The sequence below is a fragment of the Amblyomma mixtum genome, chromosome 3, assembly GCF_055824585.1.
Source record: "Amblyomma mixtum isolate Tamu chromosome 3, ASM5582458v1, whole genome shotgun sequence".
In the NCBI taxonomy this organism is placed as follows: domain Eukaryota; kingdom Metazoa; phylum Arthropoda; class Arachnida; order Ixodida; family Ixodidae; genus Amblyomma; species Amblyomma mixtum.
This window is the reverse complement of record NC_143014.1, coordinates 215,092,776-215,117,217: the sequence shown is the minus strand read 5'-3', so window position 1 is coordinate 215,117,217 and position 24,442 is coordinate 215,092,776.

Genomic DNA, 24,442 nt, shown 5'->3' with positions numbered 1-24,442 from the left:
AATAACTCCGAAGGCACTTATCTGCAAATAAGTATCTTTGTATTTGTTTGAATTACCTTAAATGAAACAAAGATCAATACCAGCTTTGTCGTTTGGGGGTGGCAATGTGTTTGAAGGTAGAAGGCTGGGTGTGGGATGAAAGGTGTCTTGACTTTTCTTCAAGGGTGTAGTTGCGGGGTGGGACTTATAGTGCCAAAAATATAGCAAACAGCGTGCGATTTTTTTCTCAGCAAACGCCAAAGCTTCTCGAGATTGGCCCCGTGGTCTTTACTGTGGGTGCGAGTGTACACCTGGGTTCAGCGCGCCATGTGTGAATCACACGTGTGCCTGTATAAGGAGCTGAGCACTGTTTCCGCCCATTTCGTAAAAAAAAAAACAAAAAAAAAAACTTGCCGGGGTCAAAACACAAACCGGTGAATTGAAGCAAAATGGTTTTCGCAACATGGTGTTTCAGGGTCCTCAGTCAATATTTCACGCGCGTTCGTTGCCCTTCTCGCAACGTTTCATTGCGATAAAGATAACGAATCAACCGCAGCACTCTGGTTTGTGTTCACTTATAATTTATGAAGTTTTGAACTGTGACTATTTATTTTCCTTCCAACTGCTCATCCATTTTTTCAGAATTGAATAATTACATGCAATCGCTCATTTCTGCCCCTAAACGCAATTAGCATGCGCGACTTGTTAAATGTAATTTCTGAACGCTGAGTGTAATTGTTATCCGAAGTCTATATTCTATGTTAAAATGCCTCACATAGATCATTAAGCAACCAGCTACGGTTCCCAGCGACGAACGGACATAACGGAATTTTCACATTGTGCTTTGAAGCGTTTGCCTTGTGTCCCCCCTCCCACATGTGTAAATACTGAGCTACGTAAATGAAGATTTTAATGTCCATTTCAAAATTTAATGCCAGAAACTTACTCTGTGTCTATTTATTCAGAAGAATTGCATGGAAGAGTTGCCTATAAGCAATCGATGCATGCAATACATGCAGGTGTTCACTTCAAATTTCGGCTACGAATAATACATATTGCGTCGAAAAACGAAGCTTAATTCAAGCGTTTTCCTCAATAAATTTAATCAAAATAAGGATACTTTTACCGGTCTGTGTTGAAACACCGGAACCATAAAGTAGACCACGAAGAAAGTAGGACGACAAATGTAGAAACGCAGTCTGTACTAATAGTAGTGGACAAGTCAGATCGTAGTCGCGCATTCAGGCTCGGAGGGCCTCGCAACAACTTTCACATTGCGGCTGGCCCGAAGCGGCGGCAGGCGTCGTCTTCAAAGACTCCTTCCGCCGGCGGGGATGTGAGACGATAAGAGCACCTGGAGCGGCCGTGCATACTTTCCATCTTGAAGTACGGTTTCGTTGGGTAAAAACGTACTATTCGCGAGCTCACAGATAGTTGCCCTTTAGCAGGTAAGGTGAGGCGAAATAACATTTTCTTTGAATATGTATTTCTGACATTTTTTGCCACTTGAAAAGGATATCCGTCGCCAATACAATGTCAAGAACAGTTTTTAACTTTTTTTTTTTATAAAAGAAATAAAACGAGGGCGTCAGCACTGCTCTGTCGGTTTTTTTTAAAAAAAAAAACGTGTTTGTAGGTGAAACGTCCTATTGCTTACTGCTTATTGGGGTTTTACGTCCCAAAGCGACTCAGGCAATGAGGGACGCCGTAGTGAAGGGCTCCGGTAATTTAGACCACCTGCGGCTCTTTAACTTGCACTGACATTGCACAGTAAACGGGCCTCTAGAATTTGGCCTCCATCGAAATTCGGCCGCCGCGGCCGGGATCGAACGCGTGCCTTTCGTGCCAGCAGCCGAGCGCCGTAACCACTGAGCCACCGCGGCGGGGCTGTAGGTGAGATGTAAATCGACTAATCCATTGGCGCCCATCGAGAGCGTTTGGCACATTCCCCTGGTGGAAACCGAGTGAAAGAAATAATATCGCTTTACACATTCCTCCAGGCGGAAGTCGCCCTATCCTTCCTCGCACATCAGTTTCTCTGCCTCACTCACACGCATATGGTGAAGTTTGCTTGGCCGCTTCGCTCTACCTTGCTGGTCCATTCGGCTCACGACACCCGAGGCGTCATTCAGAGGAATTAAACGAACGGTACCACCTCCCCCGAGACGTTAATCCCGGTACTCTCGCATTCTCCCTCCCTCCCTCCCTCCCTCCCTCCCTCCCTCCCTCCCTCCCTCCCTCCCTCCCTCCCTCCCTCCCTCCCTCCCTCCCTCCCTCCACACACACACACACACACGTGCACACACACACACGCGCACACGCGCATCAGGTCCGAGAATGCACTTCCAAAACTTTGTGGTTGTTGTCTGAGCTGACAACCAATTAGTTCCTATGCTCAGTGATCAGAAAGCTGGGTGCATGGTGGTTATTGTTCCCTGTGCACCATTTTACTTGTATTAACAACCTAAACTGCCGAAAAACTGCGCATAGTATGCAAGTCGAACCTACACTGGAAGAGTTTCTGATTTTAGGCCGCAACTTTTGTCGTTTTCGTGCAACGTCGTCGGTTTTTCAGCGTGACTGCTTTTCTTTTTCAAGAAAATACAGTAGGTTTCGATTTACGTGGATGGAACTTGTCTAAAATTGTCCATAAAAGCTGTCTCGGTTGAGGTCAAAGCCCAGAATACCGCATGATCAAAAAACGGTGGCAAAGAAATATAACGGCGTAATTCCTTAAATATTCTAAAGATGACAATGCGTATCTTTTATCTGCCTGTAAGAAACAAAGTTATAATATTCCCGGAGTGGCGTCGCACATATCGCACGGCTGGTTCTTTTTTTCATTCAGATGATTGTGTAAGGAGATGTTGACATGCCTGACATTGGCATCGTGGCTACTCCTTTTGGCAGAAGATAAAAAAATGACATTAGACCTGGCAGCATAGCATTTATTCAGAACACAAGATAGAGTACGCAATAGAATTCACAATATAATAGAACACAATAGAACACACTATGCAAGTAATGGTGAATGGTAGAGAAGAAGGATAGTGTTGTATATTTTAAACAATGAACATTGAATAATGAAACCTCTTTTATCAAAAGGAAATTTCCCGAAAGCAAAAAAAAAAACAAAAACAAAACGATCGACTTGCTGGTGAGGCCAAATCTGAATTAGGTGCGCTAGCGCTGTGTGGCCATTGTTTTGCATTGTTTAACTTTCACCTGCCACGTCGAGTCATTGTGACGCTATCACAACCTGTCCAGGCATATATATATATATATATATATATATATATATATATATATATATATATATATATATATTGTAAGCATTGCGCGTCACCTCCTCTTCCTTTGTCTATATTCGTCACAATGTCCAGTCTTTGTCGCAAACGCCATTCTTGCCGGTGGCAATAAAGGCTGCTCTGGGCGTTCTCAATCTTACACGTGGTGGAGATGGTGCCCAACCCACGTCGCCTCTTTGGTCACCAGAACAACCGCCCCCATTGATTTCGTCTCCCCAACCATGCCCGGAGATCTCGTCTCCGAACAGCAGCCCGATACTTACTGCCGATTTCTCATAGATCGCCTCGCCGGTGCTACGCAGCCTTCGAACGTTCGACTGCGCCGCCAACTCACCAATTTCACATTACAGAAAGGCCCTCTGCTCCGCGCAACCTCGGTCCCTGTTGTTCCCCGTTCCCTCCGCCGTCGGCTGTTGCAAGCGTCCCACAATGGTCCCACCACTGGTCACCTGGGTTTCCAGAAGACATACGATCGTCTTAAAAGCCGCTACATCTGCCCGGGCCTTTCGACCAGCGTTGCAAAATGCGCCGCCTCCTGTGTTCCCTTATAACACCGTAATTGGTCAACGTCTCCTTCTGCGGGCCTCCTACAACCGCTTCCTTGCTCATTCAATCCGTTTGAGGTTGTCGACATCGACCTTTGCGGATCTCTACCGTTGTAACCTCCGAGCAGTCGATGCATAGTCACCGCCGTGGACCATCTCCTCAGATAAGCAGAAACTGCTGCTGTTCCGTCCGGCTCCGCCGCAGAGATTACTCACTTTTTTTCTGCATGACATTCTTTAAAGGAAAGAGATGCGTAGCGTTCGACCCACTCCTCCCTTCCTCCCGCCTGCCCCCGTTAAATTCCCCCCTTTCCTTTGGGAGTTTCTTTTTGTGCCGTTTCTCATTTAATCCCAAATCTTGGAGACAAATTTCAGTTCGTAGTCACGTCGTTAATATTTTTGTCGCTTGGTTCTCGACTGGAACCCGTGAAAATGTTTCGAACCATCTGCTCTTATATCCACGGAAGTTTGCTGGCTTCTACCTCATGGTACGCCTCTTCCATCACTACTGGTTCAGATAGATGCACTCTCTGTTTCGAGTAACTTATCACCTATCATCCGACTGTTATAGGGATTGCTTATACTTTCTTAAGCACAAAAAATATGGCACTACTGGTCGGCTACGCTGAGCAAGCCTTGCAAGAGGAAAGGGGGTACGTAGCCCTTCCGGAGTTAAGAACGAAGCAATGAATGAATGAATGAATGAATGAATGAATGAATGAATGAATGAATGAATGAATGAATGAATGAATGAATGAATGAATGAATGAATGAATGAATTGATTCCTTAAAAGAAGTTCGTGCCCCCGCTCACAACTCTGAGAGGCACCTCAGCGGCGAAAAATGCGCAGTGGAGCCGCTCCGGGCACACGCATGAATCCCAAGCAGCGGCCGCTTCCGCGCCAAGGCTCGCGCTGCAGTCATCCCTCTACGAGCGGCGCAAATCCACGCCGGCCGTGATGCGGCCTGGCGGGCCGTGACGGCTCGGAGCGGTAGCCAGCCGTCCGTGCACCCGCACCTGCCTCGGCGGTGACGTTATCGGGCGATCCATGGCGCCCACCGGCACGCCGTCCTGTGACGAGACGCTCGATGCTCGCTGTGCTCTCGGCCGCGAAACCCGACTTGACCCGACCGCGTCCGCCTTCGGGGCGATGTGACGACTTTCTCAGGGACTCCTCCTCTACGGAGCTGGAGACGGCGGAAGAGAGGAGAAGCGGAAGAAAGCGAGGCTGTACCCGTTCCAGCGCAAGCGCCCTGCATGAGCTGCAAAGCTTCGAATTCGTGAGGCTGGCTGGATTTAACCTCAGCTTTCGGCTCCGCCGGGCATACGAATATTGTGAGGCGAAATGCACCGACGGTAACGCGGTGAGACCTTGCTATTCAGGAAGATCTGATCGCGAGTATATATAGCGTTGAAATGTTTTCAGCTTCAAAGCTTCAACACCTCTTCTGCTCATAAAAAAAGAGATAAAATTAAGAGCGATCTGATATGTGTTTAGTAGTTCCAGGCGTGCCCATTCTACACATGTATCTCCGTAAGAAATAATCAATGGCTCTGCCTTATGATAGATACTGTAGTAAACTTTTCAACAGATGCTCGAGTATAATGATATTTTCGTGAGAAAGGAGGGACGAATTCACAGAAAATACTTGAAAAGCCCCTATCGGTTTTCCACTGCACAGACTATTTTGCATCGGCTAGGTCCTTTACCCCCCCCCCCCCCCCCAAAAAAAAAAAAATAATGCAAGAAAGGAATGTGACGGCGTTTCACTCAGTTATCTTTGCGTAAATGATGTCGGATAACGTGCTAGATGGCGTATTTTGCGCTCGGATCTCGTTCTTTTATTCTCCCTAATCCTTCGTACGAAATGCTTAAGCGAGCGAAAGCAGCCATGGAGAATTCGCTAATCAGGAGAAATGCAAGGCTGCTAGAGTTGCAAAATTTGAAGGTACGCACAAAGTCTATTTTAGGCGTTAGCAATCAGTGTCATGCATTTAGCGTTGTCAGCTGAATAGGCCTCCCTGTGTGTCCTGTCCCACCGGCGTCGAAAACAATGACAAAGCTGTCCTCCTTTCCGTTCGGACGGTGGACGTCAGGTTGCCTGGACGAGCTTTTTCTTCCCGCGATTAGGACATGAAGGTTGCATCATACTTTGCTGTTGAGGAACGAACACTACACCACAGAAGTTACATCAGGTTGAGAGTTCGTGAATGTATTAGGTCCAGAAAGCCAGGACATGTTGACAGTAAGGAATCCTCGTTGTATAAATAAAAAAAAACAAGAGGAATCAAAGGGTACCATCTAGAGAGAAGGAGAGTTTCAACGATGCTTTTCGTCAGCTCACACAGATAATCTCTTGCCGTTTATCTCCTTTAGCGACTCCCGTCTTTAGAGAAAGCGTGCAACCGGTATAGCCTCAGCTGAAAGAGTTTCCCCCGTGCTCCTGCTACTAACTCGGCGCCTCGTAACAGGAAATACTAACTGCTGAAACGTTAGTGACTTGAGCAGCTTCCCTTTCCCTCTCGAAGTTAACCTTGTGAGACCGAATACTTGCTGGTGTTTCGCTCGCAACACTATAAGTGGAACGGACTGGTGGTCTGTCCGCACGTTCTACTAGCGCGTCTTCGAGAAAAGGAGAGGATTACGCGCGCAGGGCGTACGAGGACGAAAACTCTCGATGCCCGTCCCTGTTCTCAGCTGCGGCAGCAACACCCTCTCCCACTCGCTGCCGTCGCCGCGCATTGACGGCGGGCGGGCGCGCGCACCAAGAATAGCCGGCGGAGGCGCGTCGGCGCGGCGTCTGCTCGCGAGGAGAGGCCGCTGGCAAGCCATCTGCAACTTTGGGACTTGTGCGTGTAGGGGAGCCTGGAACAAAAGGCGAAACCTGGGTCCACAGAAGGTTCCGGGCGCCGGCCTTGCTTCCTGCTCCGGTCGCCGCGCGAGCCCGCTTCCGCCGGTGCCGCCCGCAGGCATCGCGGCGGCGCCCCACCCCTTGTTTTCGGCTGGCGCCAGCGTCCACGTGCCCCCGTCCGCGCACAGACGCTCTACGGATGATGAGGAGCTCGGCCCGAGCGGACCCTTGACGCTGCGCTACGTGCTCAGCCTTCGGCCCTGCTCGCGGGATTACTAGGCCGGTAAAACTCGGGCCCTGCGCGTACTTGGACACACATGAGCCAAGTCCTCCGAGCCCAGGGTCTCGCTGATTCTCAAGAGGCACGTGTGCAGGACGGGGGAGTTTTTACGATTAGCCGGTCACAAAACTCTAATGGAGTAATGGCTTGGGCCACAAATGTTTTGTCTCGCTATGTGTTTTGTGCTAAGTTTAAGTAGCGCAGCGAATTCTCCGTTCACTTAGATATATCTGCTGACGTGCGTCGCTCTTTCTCCGAACCTCTAAAAGGATGGTGCAGCACAGCGGACTTGTTGATTCCACAAGAGTGACTGGAAGGCTCCTCTCCGCACCTCTTGACGTGAGCTGCGTGAGCAGGCGTCCTTGCCACCTCGAGCTTGTCTTCGCCAGGCCAGGCTGTGTTCCGAATGGCAGTCCGGGAAAGCCACACCTGGCGTTCATGAGGAAGTGCATGATCTTTCTCTAAAACGGCGCAGCAGCAAGGAAACTCGTCGTCTTCCTGATCTTCTTCGCGCTATTCATTATGTCTAATGGGATACAACTCGAGAACGAAGATCGCCTTCCAGCCAATGGCGTCGGCTGATTCTCATGATCCTGCTAGTGGGACAAAGCAGGGAGTGGTAGATGAATGGGGATAGTCCCCTCCCTGCATTGTCGCGCTAGCAGGTTCGTGAGAATCGGCCGTCGCCATTGGCTGGAAGGAGATATTTTCACGGGGAAAAGAAGCTTCGTTCTTGAGTTGTATCCGACTATAGACAACAAAGCCTTGCCCAGTGTTTCCATTCTGTGGAGAAATCTACCGGCCTCAACGTGCTTGCAGCTTTTTATAACCAGTCAACTGCACTTGGAACCTGGGAAGAGCGGCTGCTGACATCCCACCTGCTTTTTCCTGTGTATGAAAACGGCAATGCACATGCACTCTACCAAAGACCACATTTAGCATTTTCAGCCTTTCTACCTTTAGCATTTTCGGCCACTTGGCCTGGAAATATTTCGCCCCTTTCATGCGAACCACTCTGTGGCCAACCTTTCCGTTATAAACCCGTTGTTCAAAAGCTCCGCCGTCGTAGATCAGTTACTTTGGCGTTCGGCTGCTGATCCCTAGGTCGCAGGCTCGATCACGGACGTGGCGGCTTTATTTCCATGTAGGCGAAATACAAAAACGCCCATGTGTTGCACGATTGTCACTCAAGGTAATGAACCCTAGGCGGCATAGATCAATCCGAAGCCTTTCATTACGGAGTCCCTCATATCCCATGTGTCGCTTCGAGGCATTAAACTGCCAAATTAGATTAAATTGTTCAAACACCCTCTTGACCCCTATTGTGCACGCTCTCTTTTTACACCGGACAATGAACTGAGCTATCATGCCAACGGGCACCACACGATTTTTTTTTTTGGCCCAGTTCGCTGTGCTATAGATTCGGCGCGTGCATCATGCGACGACACACGCCCGTTTTATCGGATGCACAAGCTACGCGCCAGCCGTGTATACAGTAAAGAAAAAAAAAATATCCTCGACTGGGATCGGAAGAAGTCTGTTCTCGTCGGCGCGTCTACGCAATAAATATTTTCCTTGGGCTGTCGCGTTCACTTTTGGGCCCACTTAGATTATAGCGTGCAGGAAGGGGGAGCTGGCAAGTATCAAGGGTGAGCGCGCACTGGAGCGGCAAGATTTAAGACCCAAACAGAGCGACGGGCGCAGAGGAAGCTGTTCTTCTCCGCTCTCGCCGCGGGAACGTGGAACGCCTTGCGCGCCCGCGGTCTATCTGGCCGCCAGCGCGAGTGGGTGACCCCGCCCCGGGTACTCGCACAGCGAAAAAGTCAGAGGTCGAAGGACGAGGGAAAGGTAGGGAGGAGGTTAATCCCCAAACCACGCAATACTGGCTCCGTGACTGCCCCAGAAGTGTCGAACTCGGCGGTATAGTCGGGGCTTAGGGCAGGGAAGAGTTCTTGGGCGAAAAGCCATGGCAGAGGGCGGAGAACGAGCGCGCTAGATGCACCAATTCTCCCATCGGAAGCACTTTTCCTTGCAAAACAATGACGATTCATGTCCAGTAATTTCGGACAAAAATTATCAAAATTGCAAAATTGTAGGATACTTTTACGGAAATATTGAAGGTCCATTCTTCTGTGTCGCAAAATCTTTCTTTTAAAGTGTTTCCATCGATCGCATCGAACAGTTAAGGCTCCCATAGGAAACCAACGGGGAACGGTTCTGTCGATAGCAAAAGCGTTAATAGAAAAAAAAAATAAAAGACTGCCGGCGGGTGATCGGCGGATATATTGGTTGTTATGGGAAATCTTACATTATATGAATAATTGCGTTCATAAAAGGTTTCCCAATCATAAATGGTTTCGTCCAGAATTGTTGGGGATGTACAGTCTTCGTCAAAAATACACAGCCCAAGGGGATTCAAGCCGTGTAGCAGGGCGCTTAAGCATATTTGACAGTCCTAAGGTAGGGAGGGTGGAGGACCTAAGTTTCTCTCGCCTTCGTGAGATTCGGGTCGCTGAATATGCAAGGGGAGCCACTAGAAGCAGACACCTTGGGCTGTGTAGTTTTGACAAAGACTGTACACCTTTGTACGCTATACGCGCTCCCTCTGTTGGGATATATGCTACGTGATATTCTGTAGTTGTTACATGGGAATAGGCGCGCAGTTGACGTTATTATTTACTTTTCGGATCTGCCTTCTCTCTAGCGTTTCACAGTATTGGCTGTGAATAAATCAATGAATGAATGAATGAATGAATGAATGAATGAATGAATGAATGAATGAATGAATGAATGAATGAATGAATGAATGAATGAATGAGCTGTTTATTTAGGAAAGGAGGCTCTGATTAAAGTTTCAGCTGCACTGGCCACTAACACCAAATAATTTAATTTAGAATTACAAGTCCTTAGAACCTGCTGCCAAGAAATGAAGGAAGGATACTTAAGTGCGCAACATGCTGCGAAAAGAAGGCGAGTTAATGGTGTTATTGCTTTTCAACATTATGAGCAGCGACAATTAGGGCCTCATTTAATTTCCCAGTACACTCAGAATTTCCCTGAAGAGGAGTGGTCATAAAACTGTAACATCCAAATCAAGAAAACGTGGCAAAAAAAAAACAAGAATACAAGTTGTAAAGCTTCTAGATATACAGCGTTAACTATAATCATGAACCAACTGGCCCAACAATCTTCCCTTTTGTAATTAAAGCATTTTGGAAGTAGTGGTGATCTTCGAAAACAGCTGAGTCTAGAAAGGCGGTTCTAGTGCCGTAATGCTCGCGGAACAAAGCTTTCCGAATAGGAATTAGTCGAGCAAAAGCTCTGAGGGAGTGATCAACGCGACCAGAACGAAAAGGTGGATTAGGCACCAATTTGCTCTACGAGTGGATGCTGATAAAGTACATTTCCTGAAAACGACAAAGTAGACAAAATTTGTGCAGAGGTGACACCGAAGTAAAAAATTCAGGGGCACTTTGTCTAAAGTGCGTAGAGGCGAAAGCGTTTTCCGCACCACTTTGACTGCTTCTGTGGCACTGGTGGCGTCACATGTAATTGAGTTCTAAATACGAAGTGATGACAAATCACTAATTAACGGTTAATTACTGATTAATGCCTGAATACTAATTAAATACTAATTAATGACGCTTAAGCTTCGCCTTTAGGAGTGGAACGCAACAGCGTGTTGTAGCGCTGCCAGGGAGTCCACGGAACGCCACCACTCGTTCGGGGCGATGCCTTGCCGTTTGAACGCAACGCTTTTTGAGGAAAGGAAATGGCGCAGTAATTCTCGGTCATCTCGGTGGACACCTGAACCACACCGTAGAGGAAGGGAGGAAGTGGGAGTGAAAGAAGAAAGATAAAGATGGCCCGTAATGAAGAAAATGAAAATTGTATTTGAGGAAAGGAAATTACGCAGTAACTGTCTCACATATCTCGGTGGACACCCGTCAAAATTCAGGGGGTGGGGGTGCACTTTTTTTGACCTTAAGTGCGGTCACTGATGTGTGGTTAAGATGTTAAGCTTCGCCTCTAAGAGTGGAACGCGACAGCGTCTTGCAATGCTGCCAGGGAGTCCATAGAACGCCATCGCCCATTCGGTTCTACGCCTCGCTCGTCGGTAAATTGGTGTTTGAGGAAAGGAAATGTATCTGTCTCTGATATCTCGGTGGACACCTAAACCTCGCCGGAAGGGAAGGGAGGGGGATGGCAGTGAGCGAAGACACCGTATTCACTAGACGCGCCTTTGTTCATTCCAAACCATCGAGCTGAAGTTAAGCTGCTGGCCTATGCAGATGACGTTGCAGTATTTACGGTTGATCAGGGGAGCATAAGTGAAGCTGTCGGGTGTGTACGCGCGTTCAGCGAAGTCACAGGTAGCGGGGTTAACTGGTCCAAGTGCCTTGGCCTCTGGCATGGATGGTGGCCATCCCACCCGGACCATTTCGCCAACGTACCGTGGGCGACGACCCCGGGCAAGTATTTAAGCGTTCCGCTCGATGCTTATCGCGATAGCGAGGACTATTGGAAAGAGCAAACTAAAGACGCACGTGACCGAGCTGGGAAATGGAAAGGCACCAGCCTTTCAATTTTCGCCAGAGCTACAGTCTGCAATCTTTTTTTTATTAGCAAACTCTGGTATGTGATGCAGATTTTGCATTGTTCGCGTGTGAACGTTCAGAAGCTACACAGGATTTTTGCAGTTTTCATATGGGCGTCCGAATGGGAACGTTGTAGCAGAACGAACCTGTTCCGGAGGGTAAAAGATGGGGGGCTAGGGCTAGGGCACCTCTTTTTAAGGCAGCTGGTGAACCGTTTTTTGTTTTTTCGCGACGTCACAGACCCGTTCTTGCGCACCGTGTGCCAAGTGAAGCTGCGGCGATTGCTGCCGGAGTTTGTGGTATCCACAGAAGAGCTCTCTGGTGGAACTTTTGGTTACTACAAAGAGATTGTAGCAAGCGTTCGGTTTCTTTCGGCACGTTTTTCCACCGATTATTTGTGGAAAAGCAAAAGGAAAAAGTTGTACAATGATCTTTGTGATATTGTTTTCCCAGAGCCCATGTACAGGGCCTTGTACAGTGGAGGCCCGGGAGGGGATGTTTTAAAAAGGGTGAAGAAAATGCAGGTGCCACCAGGAGTAAAGACTTTCTTTTTTAAGTTACATACCGGGACGTTACCATTTAAAAAGTTTCTAGAGGGAAAGGATTTCTTTTTACCGTGGGGATCGAACTGCTTAATTTGTAAACAGCCTGAAACAATAGACCATGTTTTTTTTGCACTGCTGGGAAGGGGTTTATTTTTGGGACGTGTTACAAAGGACCATAAAGAAAGAGCTACCACTTGATGCGCACGGAATTCGCTATTTAAGCACTGATAATGAGGATGGGGCACCTTTTGATCTCATAATGCTCTTGGGCCTCCACTGTATATGGCGCTCCAGAATGGCAGGCTACCATTGTGACAAAGACGCACGACCGGCCCGAATTTATTTTCGGGAAAGCATGGACTGGTTTCTTGCCATCCAAAAAGCAGCTGCGGAGCCTCCCGAGTGGCTCTCAAGACTCGAGCCGTTGTGTATGTTGCGGGAATTTTAAGCTGACGAAGCCAGTCTCGTGCTGGCTGACCACGACAGTGTCGTATGTATATAGCGTTATGTGTATTTTCGTTGTGCAATGTCATGAGCCAAAGACAGGCAATAAAGAAAAAAAAAAGCTGGCATGGCGGAGTGGATAGCATGCTCGTCTCGCACTCCGAAGACCGGGGTTCGATTCCCGAGCTCGACCGATTTCCTACTCGGTTTTATTTATTTATATGGCCTGACTAGAAAAGTTAATTAGGCTAGTCGGATAATTAAGCAATTAACTAAGCTCAGTCCCACTTACTTGGAGCATCACTATATGATCCCTTCAATTGGTTGCATGGTTACTAGGCAAAGTACAATTGGCCCCGTTTGAAATTGGCGCACTGTGACGTCACGACCATTTCGACCAACTGAAAAGCGTGACATTTCTGTCGACAACTGCTGCTTACAACGATGAGACATTAAAGGCTTTCGCCTTAAAACAAGTTTGCTTCATGGCTGAGAAACTGGCAGTACGGCCGTAGACGTGAAGGATGAAACGTGTTGAATTGTTTTGAACAAGTAGGAGGGAACGAACTAGATGGACGCAGCTCGTCTCCCATGCAGACAGGGCGTACGCGGGGTAGGAGTAGGACTTTGTAAAAAAAAAAATGTAATGTATGAAGGATAATGGCTGCCATGTAGTGATAAGGTTTCGCGCACTGAAGACGGTGTGTATCTGGACTTGACCCGATGGATCATACCCACAAAACATCGTATTTAGGTGTGCTAAGCTGCACAAGCCAATGGTTGCACCAATAAAGACAAAAAATTGACGACGCCCCGCTAGATACATAGCTTGTGGCGTAATGTCTTGCTGTGTAACGCAGCTTGTTGTGCAATATTGCGTAATGTCGGCGTAATGTTTGGGCCACTATGACGCTTTGTACTGATTAGTGCACTTAAAAGTAGAAAATGAACAGCAGAATTCCACGTTGCTCAACAAGTTAACCGGCTTTCCTTAGGACTGCATGGGTCTGTATGAGGAAAAATAATTTCAGCAGAAATGGCACGCGGCATCTAAAAGAGCTCAGTGGTTACCGTGTTGCGGTTTTGTTTTTCTCATTTGTTTAAAGTGCATCAGTGCATCGTTAAAAGCTTCCAGCGCGAGGAGTTCCCTCAAACCTGCACTCTTATTGCGAATTACTCCAAAAGGGAGTAAAAATGGAGTGCAATGTCCTTTAGTGGATTTCCTAATAAGGACAGAATATGTTGCCCATACCCCGGGGTAGATTTCCACCACTAAAAATACGGAATACATACGTTTAACAACGACGTAAACAGACTCCCCCTTCAAAACATGTGAAGTCCTTAAAGTTACGAATATTTTAACCGTGGTTTCAATCCGCTCGATATGCTAACATAGGGACCTCTGGTGACACGTTTAAAAGTCTCCTTTCATAGCTAACTGCTTCAAGTTACGGCGTTTTGAGTTGAGAATACACCTCCGTTAATTACCAACAGTAAGCATTCTGTATATTTAGTGATAGAAATCTCCCTATGAACTATTCCCTTTCACATGAAAGGGAATACGCTAGAGGACTGTTTCCCCCCTTTTTTAGTCCCTAATGTAAAATATTTTTACAGTGTGGCCCCAAAATCAAACTATTCTTACCAGCGCAACTCCAAGTCAAAGCAGAGGGCATCGTTGTCTAAGCATAAAAAGCAATCATAAAAATAAGCGGACACTTAGGCTCCACATTAAGGGTACGACGCGACAGCGTTAATAGTTGTTTGCTAATTTATTGATTAGTGCCTATTTATAATCACGCACACACTAATTAACATAGATAAGCAGGCGTACTAGCGTACCAGCAGGCGTACCACGTGATATACCACAAGAACCACAAGGCCTCCCCTTAACCAAGTCGAATGCACGTACAGGGTCAGTCAAAAGTTCCCAGGCCACAGGATATGCTTTCTAGCGGTCCAGTCAGTCAGTTACGACACCCCTGAATCCCAAAATGTCTGTAGAGGATAGGAGAAGTATCATTCTACACTTTGAGAACCTTCATAGCTTCATCAGCATATTAAGTGTCAGGATGTAACGAAGAAAAGCAGACGATGTGGCCTTGGAACTTTTGACCAACCCTGTAACGGATTAGTCTTGGTTTAGCGTGCCTGAATCGCAACCGAAAGGACATGAGTTCCATTCCCAATTAATTACCTTAATTTTCTTTTCAGCGCAGTCACTTTACATTTTTACGCGTCATTATCACATTTTAGTAGCGATACGGTCTCGATGTAGCCAAAATTTAACTCGAGTTTTATTCGTTCTTATTCCACAGCTAACGTGCGACGTCACAACCCTCTAGACCAATCCTGAATTATTGCGACAACGCGCACGGCTTTTCCTCCGAACTTCCGCTCTATCGCTACCGCGTTGAAGCACGCCACATTTTTCTGCCTCTTCGGAATGCAGAGAACTTTTTTTGAGCGCAGTCGCACGAGCAAGGACACTTTGCGAACTCATCTCAGTGAACTCTTCGTCCTCATTTGAAAATTTTTAATCACGCATGTAAAGAATCACCCGCCGCATAAACGCAGTGATGCTACACTTTGCGCTGCTATAGCCTCCCCTCGAATAATAAAAAAAGCTGTAAGGCTAAAAGGGGCATCGTTCCTTTACAGAACTCCGGTGCAAAGAAACCTCGCCGCCGCAAGAGCTGGCCGTGCTTTACTGTAAAGCACAGCCGCTGAACCGCGCATTGCGCGGCGAAAAGAAAGACTCGGAAATGGATTTCCTGACGGCGAAGTCGAGAACTAATTGCTAATGGAGGGTGGTAGCGCGCATTGTGCGTTTCGGGCTCGCTGCCCGCACCGGGTGCTGTTGAATTGGGAAGGTGCTTTGAAAAGACCGCCGCTCATACGCTACACCGGCTTGCCGATGCGCCCCGGGAGCCCTGCGGTGCTTGCGGTGTCGCAGAATGAAATGAGCAAAAGCACATGTAGCGAATCTGCAGCACTAGTTAGTAGTTCCTTTGCTGGGTGCCGCGTTAGGACGTTAAGAGTTCGGATCTGTTTTTTTTGTTATATTTTTACGCGACGCTGTCTATTCAGCATTTCAATGTAAATAAGACGATGTATACACACTGGACCTTGCTATAAATCAGCTGCAAAAAAAAATCGCTTCTTGAACTATAGGCTGCAATAAATGCTTTCCTTACAGTGCATACAACGAAACTGTACGGGATTTAACCGGCAGGCCACAAAGTTTTGGTGAGAAGGGGTAGTTCTGGTGGTTGCTTGATGGGAAAAAAGAAATAAATGAACGCAGTCATCGTAACCGCCCAATTAAACAGCAGGGAGAAGCGGCCAGGAAAATATAGATAAGACAGAACATGGATAAGCTGTTAGTATGGGATAGATTAAGCAAATGATAGACGATATTCAGATTCGCAGGGGAGGAGAGCACAGGAGCCGCGGTAATTCATCTCTCAGACGTTTGAGATGCACAGGTGCGGAAATAAGCGATCGGACAGTGCTGTTACCTTCTAAGTGCAACTTAAGCTCTCCCTCTCGGAAATAAAGGAACTGTTTGTCCACGAGAAAGCACCTATGGGTCCACTAACAACAGACACATACTTCAGCTGGCAATTTCAATTAGGCAACACGTGAGAAATGTTAGAAGGCAATTGTGTGCTCCGTTTAATTCTGTCTGCATCTGTACGTAGTGTGTCTTTTTAGTGACGCTTCCGCGAAGGCCTTCTGTGCATCCAGAGATTGCAGGAAATGAAAATGGTCAGTGCTTTGGCTATTCTACCACTTGTAATGTTTAATTCAAAGCAACAAAACAGGCCGCTGGGACGTCTGGCCACAACGCAAAATCTTCGACTCACTGCCTACAGCCAACGGCCTGTTCTGGACTGGACGTAAGCAAAAGGTGAGGATGAGTCAGAAGCGCGTTCACTGTTCCCATCACACGCGGCTGGTTTTGTCATTTTTCTTAGCTAGGCATAGCGCTCACGTAAGTGAAACTTAGGTGTGTCACGAGGGACAGTGGCGTAGTGCCGTATGCAAGGAGTAACGCCGCTCCGTTAGCACGATATCAAGACCGATAATATAAGGGTGTTTCACCTAAACTTTTACACAATTTTTAAAAGTGGGCTTTTTCAGTTAGAAGACCGTGTTTTTTCGGCACATCATTGTCAGCGGTGTACTGCATCACAATAGCTAAGACGTGCTAGCTAGCAGGCTGTCTAACTAATATTTAATAGTTAACTTTTTAACTATTACTAGTAGGCTCCTTAATTACTGAGAGGCGTGTAGGTCATGGTAAGTCATATCCATATTAGCTTTTAGAATGTCGAAAACGTTGCTGCCCTCGGCGCTGTGGTCCGAAAAATTTTGGCTACGCTGCGCTAAAATACATGCGCTTTCGAGAAGCTTACAGGCAAAGTGACCTCTCCAGTACGCTTAACTCGTCGAAATAGCAAAATTTGTTGTGACATAGCGCCGAGGGTAACCGCATTTTCGAAATTCTAAAAGCTGATATGGATATTACTTGCCATGTGCTACGCGCCCTAAAGTAATTGAAGAGCCTAGTGGTAATAGTCAAAAGTTAACTATTCAATATTAGTTAATCAGCCTGCTAACACGTCTTAGCTTCATTTTTTAGTGTACTACACCACTGACAATGCTACGCCGAAAAAAGCGCTCTTCTAACTCAAAACATTTATTTAAAAAAAAAAGACTGTGTCAAGTCAGAGGTGAAAAACCCTGTATAGACGCGTCAGGGACGCGAAACGGAAAAGTCGAGAGGGTGAGGTAACATCCGAAAGCCGACGACAGGTGCACGAAGCTCGGAAGGATGCCGGAAGATGAAGTGAGAGGCCCTGAAGAAAGCGCCGCGGTGGTAACGAGATACTCTCAGTGCGGTGGCACGGCAAGCGCTGGAAGCTCGAAACGAGGTCGAAAAGTGGTAACTCCTGGAGCACTCCGGGCGCAAAGGCGGCCACAAATTGCGGCCGGGAGGCATCGAAGGGGAGGTGGCTTGTTCTAAAGACTAGAGTGACGGTGAAGACGGAGCGTACGTGCAGCAGTAGGAGCAGTGACGCCAACAATTAAGGCGGAATTGGTAGTCTTTCTCGTCGCCCAGAGTAGCTGTTGGCCATTTTCACCAAATCGACACCACGCATGCGGCGGCGCCGCGAACTACTCTAAGAAGGATGGGAAGCCAGCGGAAGTATTTTTTTGCTGCTTTGAGAGTGCTTCGCCGGCACGTTGAGACGTTGTTATCAGATTGGTTTGGTTTGGTTTGGTTTACGGGGTTTAACGTCCCAAAGCGACTAAGGCTGCGAGAGACGCCGTAGTGGAGGGCTCCGGAAATTTCGACCACCTGGGGTTCTTTAACGTGCGCTGACATCGCACAGTACACGGGCCTCTGGAATTTCTCCTCCAAAGAAATTCAACCGCCGCGGCCCGGTTCGAACCCGCGTCTTTCGGGTCAGCAGCCGAGCACCATAACCACTGAGCCACCGCTGCGGCCGTTGTTATCAGAGTTTTTCTACAAAGATATTGGCGGTTTTAACGACATATATAGACGCCACACACCGCGGCCGCGCTGCGATCTTGTCTACGGGGAACGCGCTCGATAGATTTGCACTGGGTGTTGCTCCATGGTGCTGCTAAAACTCTTTCGAAAGTCGTGAACGTCGCGACAAAAAGAAATCTGGTCAGCACTGCTGCGGGCCTTTTTGTACGTAAACGAGAGTGCAAAGCCGGGAGGTATCATTCCATTGCTTAACCACTGCTAGCAGCCGGAAGAGAATGCGGCTTTGGGTCAGTGTTGACGCATTGGTCAGTTGACGTTTCCCAGTTCTGAACTCGAAACTCCCCTTTTTCCAACAAAATATTTCTTTTGCAAAAAGAATAACTTCAGAGTGAATACTCCCAAGGAAATCAATAGAAAAAGTCAGTCCGATAAAATTAAATGCAAACCCATGAATTATGAAAACCAGAGAGACAGCTTTTTGTAGCGGCTTCCTCTGCAGACTCAGCGTTACACTATAAAAGCTAGAGGCCTGAGCTACCCTCCTACAAAAACCTGTTGTGCTGCGCTTCATCATATTGTCATCGTCGCTTCGTTTTGATAAGTTTCGAGATGAGATTAGATGTGATTAGATGAGATTAGATGAGATTGGCGCATGCTCGACTTGCGTTTAGCAGGTTCAGATTAAAAGGCATATTTTTCCGCCTGCCCGGAAAATATCTCGCAGCATGGTCTAAGCGACGCACTTTCTCATGGCATGCTGGAAAGGTACCTAGGCGCGGACCAAGTACTGATGCGTGCGAAACAGGTCTTCGCTATGCTCTAACCGCACCGACGAAATTCACACTTTCCTGTATTTGCAAGATCCCGATTCTGCCGTTAAGCAACTATAACGACGCAGCCACATGACGGAAGCCAACAGTCATCGTACGTCATCTGCGGCTTGAGGAGAGGGATGAAAGATGGTGCGAAACGAGGTTGAACAAGCCAAAGTGGAGGGGCCCTGCCTTCTCATGTTCTCAGAACTAACAGATGGGCCTCTATGGTATATCTTGCATTGAAATCCGATTGCCGCGGGCACCGTGCCTAGGGAATTACCTAGCGATCCCGCACCATCTCCCGAACTTACCTCCTTTACCCCTCCCCGCCCCTAGCCAGAACAACGATCAACCCACTTCCCTAGCAGGGACAAAAACCCTGCCTAGCCTCTGCTGCATTGCCAAAAATGTTTTCAAGGTATCTGAATGAATCTCTGGAATCAGCGTGTGCATGAGGAGGGATATGCTATAGGAAAATGAGACAGCTGTCCCCTCCCCACCTTCCCAAATGAGAATGCGGCCATGGACGTCCCACCCCGGCCTCTTGAGCAGTGTACCCGCGTCGCGTCCACGGTTATTTATACTCCTGGTCAGCTTTCTGTGGTTTTGCAGCCAAGGCTAGGAAAGAAACTGGCCAAATTTATGCTCCCAAGACTGGTCATTCCACCACGATGAAAGACTTTTCACTCTATCCCTAGACATTTTCCCGAGAAAACACATTTGGAACAGCAGTTTTCAGTGACTGCTAAAATTTCCCACGTTTTCAATGGTTTAAAATAAATTTCCCCTTTTCCCTTGGTAACTTGCTTTTCCTTCGATATGGAAAATTTCCCATGATTTGGCAACACTGCTTAGGGTGCAGAAAGTGCGAATTGGCCAGCCAGTCACTACGTCGATGGTCATTGGTTATTAAGGGGAAGGGGAATGAGGGGCTCGTTATAAATATGACAGAAGCCAACAGCCACAGAAACCAAGGGGCACAGGGGATTTTTTTATTATTATTAATTTATTTATTTTGTGGTGTTGATCAATTTAGAATATTACTCAATATGTTATCGCTTAAAGCTAATTGATTAGAAAAGCAGAAGAAAAAACAACCACATGCCGCCGGTGGGATCCGAACCCACGACCTCCGAATTACGCGTCAGTAATATTCTAAATTGATCAACACCACAAAATAAATAAATTAATAATAATAAAAAAATCCCCTGTGCCCCTTGGTTTCTGTGGCTGTTGGCTTCTGTCATATTTATAACGAGCCCCTCATTCCCCTTCCCTTCCCTTGTTTGCTTAATTGCTTAGCGAGGCCCTCGGTTCTGGCAGCCTTGATGCCATAGGAAGCATAAGAGGGTTCTCACGCAGCTTCCACCTTCTCCGTTCGATGACGTTCTATACGTCACACCTGCGGTAACTCAAGACGTTCTACGTCCGCCGCTTATGAACGTGGGTGGCGCTGATGAACACTCTCAAGGTTAGGTTACTTGTAAACATAAATACCCCCGAAAGCAGAAGAATTGACAGCCGTCGCCGTAGCTCAGAGGTGGAGCACCGGACGCGTAATTCGGAGGTCGTGGGTTCGGATCCCACCGGCGGCATGTGGTTGTTTTTCTTCTGCTTTTATAATCAATTAGCTCTAAGCGATAACATATTCAGTAATATTCTAAATTGATCAACACCACAAAATAAATTAATTAATAATAATAATAAAAAATCCACTGTGCCCCTTGGTTTCTGTGGCTGTTGGCTTCTGTCACATTGGTTATTCAGGGCATTTTCAGGGAGACAACTTCTTTGTTTCAGGTAAGCACTCGGCGCCATTATATATTTGGTTCTAATTGACGACTAGGGTGATAATCGTGGCTCGTCGTTGTCGTGGTTGCTGCCGCGATGCAACCGCAAAGCTTGCAAAGCTGTACCTTGTCGTTAGCCAAGCTGCATTTGAACTGCCTGCAGTTTATTTTTTCCTCTCTAAGTTTTATATTTTCGTATTACGCTCTGTTCCTTCTATACACTAGTGTTTCACGGTTCGCAAAATACAACCTCGAATCGAAGAGACCCGCGGTACCCACGCCGTCGCACCCTAGGGGGTGCCCCGACTCTATGGTTCCGTGTTCACGCCGCGATCTACAGATGTGAGCAGGCTTGCATCGGAGCGCTCGAGCTGTCCTCTGCAGAGCAAACGTTGCGAAATTTTACCGCAGGTACTGCGTTTCGCGGCCATTGCTCGCTGTGAAGCGAAGCTGCATAGAAATAAAAGCAAGAAACGAGCGTATTGCCCTCAATGTAGTCCTTCACCGCTACGATTTCTTCGTGAGCTCACCGCTCCAGCGCTATAAATAAGTCTGCTCACGAGTGCACATACAAGGATGTTGCCTGGTCAGCTGAAATGATGTCCACACGTAAATTCTTCTGGGATTAAGCTTGCTGAATGAAATTCAAGCAGCGCCATGTCCAACAATCTTGGATAAAAACTTTTGAATATTGCAAAACTAAAAATACTGGTATGTAACTATTCAAGGTAGTGGTCCAGTCTTCCGATATGTCGAAAAACTTTATGTTAAATTGTTTCCATCGATCGCATCGAGCATTTAAGACTGCCTTAGAAAACCAATGGGGGACGCTTTTGACGACAGAACAAACGTTAATGGCAGAAAAAATGCAAGTCTGCCGACGTGAGATTTGTGGAAATATTGACTGCTTTAGCCAAACCTTACAACACATGAAAAAATTGCGTCCTCTTTCCCGTTGAAAAATGCTTTTGTCCAGAATTGTTGGGTATGGACGATCGAAAGCGAAACCATCGCGAATTATTCTAGCTTACGCAAAGCCCTGCTTACCGTAACAGTTAGTAAACTCGAGACGTGCTCGCATTATTCAGACTTGCGCTCGGTGTAGGAATACTCGGCGCTGGCGATTTTGACATTGCTAAAATCGTCATGGAGGGGGCGACGATCATGTGCAGTTCGGTTTGCACGGTGGACGTTTACAGTCACAGGTCGACAATCTTCAGTTCGTCATCGGTTCTGTGTTTTACACCGGCGAATGCAAAGTGCTTAGGTAAGACTGGGGGCTCACGTTCAGTGAGAAAGCGCTACTCAATCGTGCAATTGCGGAAACCTGTTAATGCGCCCAGGCTGATCCCAGACAGAGTCCTGTTTACGGTTGCCATCTTGGCTCGACTGCGGCGCCACCTACATTTCGTGAAAGTTGCCAATAAGCATGAAACGCCTTGCAGCACCAGCATGGAACATTCTACACAAAATGGAGCATACATGGTGCTAGCCGCAACCTTTGGACGGCAGGCTGGTGAGCCCAAGGTCGCAGCTGGGAATCCCAGCAGTGGCGGCCGCATTTCAACGAAGTCGCAATGCAAAAACACGCGTGTGCTACTCCTCCTCTACGGCATCCTTCATAGCCCAAATGCAGATTCAAGACGATGAACTTCGCATACCACAGTATCTTCGAAAGAGTCTCAATCAAAGCCCATGGCTGTTCAAGGACTACCACCTTCCGCTGCTTGTATTCTTCTGCGCAGCAGCGCGTTCTCCTCTCTCAGTGCTTCCGTTGCCACTAGTTGCAGCGTTCACCAGTTTTAGAGCGAAAGCCCTACTTCAAGACCAAAGCTGGAAAAGCCTGGCTATAGCTGAAGCCGTGACATTATCCTTGAATAAATAAACAAAGTCGCAGCTGGGATTCGGACACACGGCGGCGCGGACAGATCAGCTTCGCTGGCTATTGCACGAGAGCACTATGCTATTGGCCGCAGCCGACCGCTTCTCGCTTTAAACTGCAACACACTTCTGCGCTCTGCAGTGCACATCGCTGTCCTCATCAGCTTACATCTTCGGAGCGGACATATCAGATCAGCTCAACGTCGATCAGAGCTGAACCTGAGTGTAATATCGTCGCCAGACGTGTCGCCGACACAGCAGAGCAAGACCTTAGGCCAACCAGGTTAAACACACGCTTTCGCACGTCTACTCGGTCTAACTACCTGTATGTTAAAACCCTAACATTTTTTTCCTTGCCCTTAGCGGCGCTTTCGGCCGGCTCGGTCATCTTTTAACCTTTGTGTGAAGCTGCATAAAGCAGCTGTTGCCGATAGCCCGGTCGTTTTCTTCTACAAAATCAAACGACCGGAGCCTTTCCTTTTTAGTAGGGGCTTCCTAGCTCTCGACACGTACGACTCCATTGGGCCGCCGAGCACACGGAAACGCAAAACTAGCTTACCTGCATGAAGGGTGGCATATGATGATGGTGATAATGACTCAAGTCATTCCCCGCACGTAGGTGTAGTAGAACGAAATAACTAGCCGTAAAGGATGATGACAACGATGCGAGTGATGATTTTATACTCTGCTTATGGTGCATCATGACTTAGCTTTTAAGCAGCACATACCCGCGTATTCAAAATGACGCATCTGCTATCGGTGCGCCTATTTAGCCACTAGTGGGCAGCACTGTCCATGCTACGAATACCCGGCTATTTTTGTATATGCCTGTTGCTCACGCGCATAGCACGGTGCGGAGCAAAGTGGGGCGCCCGCCTGCCCCTAAGCGTGCGCAGCAGGCATACGTTAATTCGGTATACGTCTACGTTAGGCAACAACTCCGTGGTAGAGGCTTTTAGCATACCGGAGACACATTAGTGAATACGTATATCGTTTTATATGATGTCTCCTGCGCACGCGGGACCCAGCGGGGCCAGACAAGGCGTCCGGTAAACCGGTATACGTCTACGCTAACACGTCTCAGATGTGCTAAAAGCCTCTATTATCTACAAAATAATAAACGTACCGGTCAGGTGGTGAGAGAGCGATGTCAGCTCTGATGCAGACAACGAAGCTGCTCGCTTGAAGCTGGTGTTGATGCGAATCCAGCTCTGAGCCTGTGTTTCTGTCGTTTTCTCTTTCAGGTGGAAATTTTGGCTTTGATAACCGTTGGTATCGACGTCAATTTTGGTGCAAACTTAGCCGCACTTTTGGAATGATGTTCAACTGATGGTTAAATCAATTTATCAGCTTGGAGAAGGGCATCGAATTCGTGCGGGAGCGGATTCGAAAGCAATGCTGATCGGCCACCGAACAAGAAACAAGCTCCCGAACTTCTCATAAGCAACCTGTTCTGGAAGTTGAGCCCAGCGTCTGACCTGGCTACCAAATTTTAATTTTCAGGACTGCTTCAGGAAATTTTTCATTTTTTTTTCAGTGGCAGTTTCCGGGCGGAACGGCGTACCCAACAATTCCAAGTTGTTTCGCTCTCTTTGATTGATGGGCTCTCAGCTCAACAGCAGTTTACTGCACTCGAATGTATTTTTCACTTGTAATAATTAATATTGCAGTAAGCATTCGTGGTATTATTCCTTATTATTATATGGACAATATTATTGTACTTGCATGTTTCTTTGTGCTCTCTGATGCAATGAACACTGGTATCGGTTTATGCATTTCCCTCTCCTGCTTAGACATACAACATGTCGCAGTATTTCATAAATAAAATAAATAGTAAAAACCAGCCATATCCTGCAAGCAACCCCTGGAGTACGCATTCA